Below are 6843 nucleotides of genomic sequence, written 5' to 3'. Positions count from 1 at the left end.
TTCGATCTTTGTTGTCCTATGTGACAACGAGGCAAGAGCATTTATGATGGCGTCTAGTTTGGATTCCAAACTTTCAGCCATTTTAACGTCTTAACCTTCGGCTAACCTTCAGAAAGAAGAAAAAAGAGTTTTGACAAAAGGACAATATTGGTTCAGAGGAGAGTACTCCGCAACCTCTAAAACGCCTTAAGACTCCAAGATGAGGGGTAATCCACTCTCTCCAAGAAGAATAAGGCTCCAATATTGAGAAAGAAGAGATATCAGTTTAGAGGAGGGTAATCCGCAACCTCTAAAACACTAGCACACCTTCAAGAAGAGGGGTAATCCACTCTCTAACAAGAAGGAACTAGCTCTGATACCAGTGAAAATGTAGTCTCGACAAATTGTCACGGACACAAAATACAGACTTGAAATCTAACAAGAAGTTCAAGAAGAAGTGGCAGAACTAGATTAAACAGATGAGTACAAGAACAACACCAGAAAGGTGAGCTAGAACTCCAAGAGATGTGTTGTCGAGACTGAAGAACCCTTCAGCCTCGACTCCTATATATACTACTGAATAGGAAGCTTCTCGAGCTACTTCCGCTAACTAGGACGCTTCTCCAACAACTTCTACTAATTAGGAAACTTCTCGAGCAACTTCCTAGAATCTATCAGAATATTCTAGAACCTTCTAAGAGAATCTTTAGGGAATATTCTAAGAATCTTCTAGAACCTTCTAAAAGAATCTTTAGAGAATATTCTAGAAGAATATTCGAAGAATCTTCCAATGTATGTCCATGACACCAATAAGATCCATATTTTACGACAAAGCAATCGATCAGTAACGTGATATGCTTCACAATTTCCACAACTTGCAACTGATATCAAGTGAGATGATGCTGCACTTATTAGTCAATTTTTCTACGGATTACAATATGAGGTAAAAAAATTAATCCTCAACTTAACTGATCCTCAAACATTGAGTCAAGCAATTGACTTTGTTGTGAAGTGCGACAATCGGCTTTTTGAATTTCGATCTGAGAACCGTACAAGTAGACCTCAACGTTACTATAATTCAATGGCAACACCAACACCTCTTCAATACATACATTCGGAAGTAGAGGATATGCAAATTGATGTAGTACGTTTCAAGCTTCTTACTGAGCAAGAAAAGACTCGTCGTCGTCAAGAAGGATTATGTTTATATTGTGGAGAACCAAAGCACACTGCTCAACATTGTCCAAACAAATGATGCAATCACAAAATGAGGAGTATGGCTGTGAAAGAAGACAATATATCGGAAAACGAGTTTGTCCAGCTACAATAGGGACCATGCGGCTGGAACCTTGCACAACATCTAATAAAGGTCCTATTCTCTTCTCACAGCCCTTTCCTTGTTTTACATTAAATGTTATTTTAGGACCTAAACATTACAAAGTCTCTGCCTTGTTAGATTCAGGAGCCTCAGCATGTTTTTTAGATGAAGAATTTACTAAAAGACATAGCATATCTTTAGTAAAGAAAACTAAACCTGTTCATGTAGAAGTCATAGATGGTCGTCCATTGTCTTCAGGAGATATTACTCACAAAACTCTTCCTATAGAAGTAATAATCAATGGTCATAATAGTTTTGTAGTATTTAATATCATTAGATCTCCCTCTAATCCAGTTATTTTAGGTTTATCGTGGTTAGAAAAATACAACCCTCAAATAGATTCGATTTTCCGAACTCTTACTTTCTCTAAAAGTATTACTAACAATATAATTAATCAAGTAGAGAGTCATAAGTCCAGTTCAATTAAACCCATATTTATAGGTGCAAAAGCTTTCTTGTATGCTGCTATGAAAGAATCACCATATATTATTTATGCCACACCTGTTTCTACTGGTGAAAAGACTTCAAGTGGCATTCCAAGCCAATATCAAGAATTTCAAGATTACCATCAAAAATAGGTATCCACTACCTTTAATATCTGAACTTCTTGTTCAACTGAATCAAGCTAAGATCTATACAAAAATAGATCTTTGGGGACCATACAATCTAGTACGCATCAAAGAAAGAGATGAATGGAAGATTGCATTTCGAATTAGGTATGGACATTTTGAATACAACGTCATGCCTTTTGGACTTACAAATACACCAGCTGCTTTTCAAAATCTAATGAATGATGTTTTTTGAGAGTTTTTGGACGATTTTGTAGTCTATTATCCAAATGACATCTTGATCTATTCTAAGAATCTAAAAGAACATGAACTTCATGTTCGTCATGTGTTACAAAAATTAAGAGATACAGGACTCTATGCCAAGATAGAAAAGTATATATTCCACACTACTCAAGTCGATTTCTTAGGTTACATCATTTCAAATAATGGACTCATGAAGGATCCTAAGAAAGTTCAAATAATTATAGATTGGAAGATCCCAAAAATGATAAGAGATGTCCAATGTTTTTTAGGATTTACTAACTACTATCGGATCTTCATCAAAGACCTCTCGAGTTGCAGCTCTACTTACACGTTTGACTTGTAAAGACAAACTCCAATAGAATCAAGAAGCGGAAGTTGCTTTTGAATCTTTGAAGATAGCATTTGTTTCTGCACCAATCTTGTTTCGTGTTGATTTTTTCAAAGTATTCTTTATGGAAATAGATGCATCAGACTTTGCTTTGGATGCGGTTTTATCACAAATGGAAATAGATGACAAACTTCATCCAGTAGCCTTTCATTCAAGAAAATTCTCAACAGCAGAAATCAATTATGAGATCCACAACAAAGAACTTCTTGCAATTGTGGATTCTTTTCAAGAATGGCATCATTATCTAGAAGGCGCTTCCAATGCACTCACCGTGTATACAGATCATAAGAACCTAAATAATTTTATGTCAGCACGCATATTAAATAGTCATCAAGCTCGTTGGAGTATGTCTTTATCAAGATTTGAGTTCATGATCACTTATCGGCTAGAAAAACAATACGGTTTGTCCGATGCCTTGTCTAGACGTTCTTATCTTGCACCAAAAGAAAGAGATGCAGCTTTTGAGCAACAAAGAACGGTTCTCTTAAAGCCAGAGTAATTTCATCTTCGAGCAATAAAATCAACATTGACTATTGATTTAACTTTTCTTAAGCAAGTCCAATTAAGTATGTCTTTAGATCCTCTTGTTCATGATATTAAGAATAATTCTTCTAAATCTCATGATCCCTCTAAATTTAAATTCAAGAACAACCTATTCTATTTCGAAGGACGCCTATATGTTCCAAAAGAAAAAACACGTTTATATGTTCTTCAAGTTCTTCTTTTGGATATAATAAGACTTTGGACCTGATATCTAGGGATTTTTGGTGGCCTCAAATGTGGAAGGAAGTCAAAGATTTTGTACAATCATGTGATATTTGCTCAAGATCAAAAACTCCTCGTCATCGATCTTTTAGACTTCTTCAGCCATTACCCATTCTAGAACAACCATGGTCTTCTATTTCTATGGACTTCATCACGGATCTTCCAATCTCAGGTTCTTATGATTCTATATTCATGATAGTAGATCGTTTTATCAAGATGGCACATTTTCTATCATGTACAAAATTTATCACAGGTGAAGAAATAGCTAAAATCTTTCTTGACAATATCTATCGCTATCATGGATTATCCAAAGATATTATATCAAATAGGAGAACTCAATTTGTATCTAGATTTTAGCAGACTCCTTTCAAGATTCTAAAAGTGGATGTAAAACTATCTTCGATATTCCATCCTCAAACCAATGGACAAACAGAGCGTGTTAATCAAGATTTGGAGCAATATTTAAGATGTACTATTAACTACCAACAAGATGATTGGACAACTCTTTTGCCATTGGCAGAGTTTGCTTAAAATAACACGGTACATTCTTCTATAAAAAAAACACCTTTCTTTGTTAATTATGGTTATCATCCACGACTTGATACTTTTGACTTTTCAAAAGTTGATAATCCTGTTGTGAAAGATTTGGCGATTCATTTATCACAACTACATGCAATAATGAAGGCGCAGTTAAAAGAGGCTCAAGAATAACAAAAGGTCAATGCGGATGTCTATCAAAAGAAACAACCACCATTCTTCTTGGGTAATAAGGTATGGCTACTTCGTCATAATATCAAGACCACTTGTCTTTGTGACAAGTTGGACTATTGAAGGTTGGGACCATTTTCTATTTCTACACAAATCAATCTAGTTGCATATCGTTTACATCTACCGGTGTTGGGGTAGAGAGAGTTTGCCTCAAGAAAACGTTGGGCTTCTGGTTGTCACTAATTATTCAATCAAGCTTGAAAATAAGGGAAGCCCTAAGTTTATATATAATTTTTCTCTTTTTGAGTAATTACACCAAATACCCAATCCTCAAGTAACCCACAACTTCCAAAATATGATAAAATCTTCTAAATCCTTGTTTATTCTTATGTGGAGATTTTTCCGAACTTCAACACCTCATATCTCTTAATCCGACTGTCCAAACAAACTCAAATTTTACATGAGGTACTGATGTATTCTTATTAACTTCTATAGCAATTTTCAATTGCAAATTCATTGCAGATCTTGTGATATCTTGAAATCCCTAACAATCGCTTCAAACCCTTGTCTTTATACATCCACGTGCAATTTTCTTCATATCTCACAAAATATAAGCTCAAATGCCACGAAATTTGTATGAATAGCTTCTTAACAAAAAAATTTATATTCTCCAAAAAGTTTGAGTCAAAAATTCGTCCTAAATTCAAGTTATGGCTCCAACCATTACTACAAACAAACCCGCTTACTTACTGCTTTTGATTTGGAAGTGTCACCTTCAACTCCTTACAACTCCTTCATATGAACTCCAAAAGCAATAATTCTTTCGTAAAAGATGTAGGCCTTGAAATCGCCGTTCCAATCGCCTCTTCCGATCTTCAAAAGCTACTGTAAAACTCCTCATACTCTCAAAAGAGTAATAGTATGTCTTAAATAAACACCTTAACTTCAAACGGTTATAACTTTTTCACCCTAACTCCAAATCCTCTAATTTTTGTACACAAATTGTTCTCCAAATCCTAAAATTTACAACTATAGCTTGTAATTTCCAAATGCCCCCGAAAGAGGAACCCTAATCCCTAATAAGGCCTCGGGCAGCCTCCTCAAAGCCTATTGGACATGGTATTCGACCAATAGGGATGAAGTTCCCCATTCCTTGCCTTCATCCGACCATGCCTTGCTTTCATCCCTCCCAATTAGCTTCCTATTAGTTTAGATTTTCATCCTTAGGTTTCCACCTTCTCCCAAGGCTTCATACTAAACATTTAGGTCCTATATATATATATATATATATATATATTAATGTCAAAATCAAAAGAAGTAAAGAAATAAAATAAAGTTTCTTATACCAACTCCTTTTAATTTAATCTACTAGCCACTCTAACACACATCTAGATTTATCAACATATAACATGTTTTAGCTAATTTTTACATACTGTAAGCATTTACAGTATGACACCAGAGTCAATGAAAATCCATCCAGTATTCCACGTGTCTCTTCTTGAACCATACAAGACAGTGGACATACCAAGAAGACGACAAGCTCCACCTCCTCCTATAAAAGTGGACAATAATGAAGAGTTTTGAAGTAGAAAAAGTCTTAGATTCAAGGCGGCGCCAAAATAAATTAGAATATCTTGTCCATTAGTGCAGATATGGTATTAGTGAACGCACATGGGAGCCAATAAAGAATCTTGTAAATGTAGTAAAGGTGGTGGAGGCTTTTCATCGACGACATCCATCAAAATCAAGATAAAAAACTTCTTTATAAAAAAAACAACATCTAGACAAGATAACATTCTACTTTCAATTCTTATTCGTAGCTTCTTTGTAGTTGTGACGTTCAGGAAATTGAGAACCAACAACTAGTGGATTCGACTCAAGAGCCTTCATTTGCTGACCTACCGGACAAGACATTACGATTATCACAACCTTCAAGACATCGCAATCGAGATGAAGATCTTCAAGAATGATATGTTCTTCCTCGAATAGATGGCGAGATACAACACGTTTGGTATCACGATTTGGGAAAGGACTCCCAATGTTTGGTGATTGTACTAGAGGTAGGAACAATTCGTGATGGTGTTTCAAATATTCTATTCGAAGGAAGTTACAAAGGCCTCAACAATGATCAAATAACTGGGTGGTCTCTCTGCCCTAGTATGGGACACTACCGATGGTTGAAAGGCCCTATCAATCATCTTCGAAGAAAACAACGATCAGAATATGTGGCGAATATGATTTGTCGCATCATAGATTTTTTCAACATATGATGACCACTCCTCGTAGAACTCGTCCCTAAAAGGGGGGATAATGTCACGGACATACTCATGTAAGCTAGTAATTACATATACAAATAGGTAGAAGTAAGTAAAAATAGGTAAAAGTAAGTTAATTCTATAGTATTTAATATAGAAGCTTCTTAAAAGCTTTATAGATGCTGCTTTGACTTCATAGGTGTCTTTAATTGATTTTTTGGATTAGAAACGTGGTCAACAAGTTGGCCATGTGCCACACATGTTGTTAGCTTGAAGATCAAGCTAACTATGTGGCCCACACGTAGAAAAACTTGTCTTGTAAGTCAAGGCATGTGTCCTACAAAGTCAACACATATTGGAGGCCCTATAGAACGTCACCATGTAGCCTTTAGTTAGATAGTATATATAGAGATAAGAGTGAAGCCTTCTTCACTCTTGTCAACTCCTTTCTTGCTTCTAGTCTAGTTTCAAGGGTTTCTAGTTTTCTTGTCTTTTAGCAATAGCCATTCTAATTTCTCTTTCAATATATATCCTTGTTTATTTATATTTTGTTACCTT

The sequence above is a fragment of the Physcomitrium patens genome, chromosome 6, assembly GCF_059467195.1.
Source record: "Physcomitrium patens ecotype Gransden chromosome 6, ASM5946719v1, whole genome shotgun sequence".
Taxonomy (NCBI): Eukaryota; Viridiplantae; Streptophyta; class Bryopsida; order Funariales; family Funariaceae; genus Physcomitrium; species Physcomitrium patens.
The sequence above is the reverse complement of the archived record's forward strand: the minus strand, read 5'-3'. Positions refer to the sequence as shown.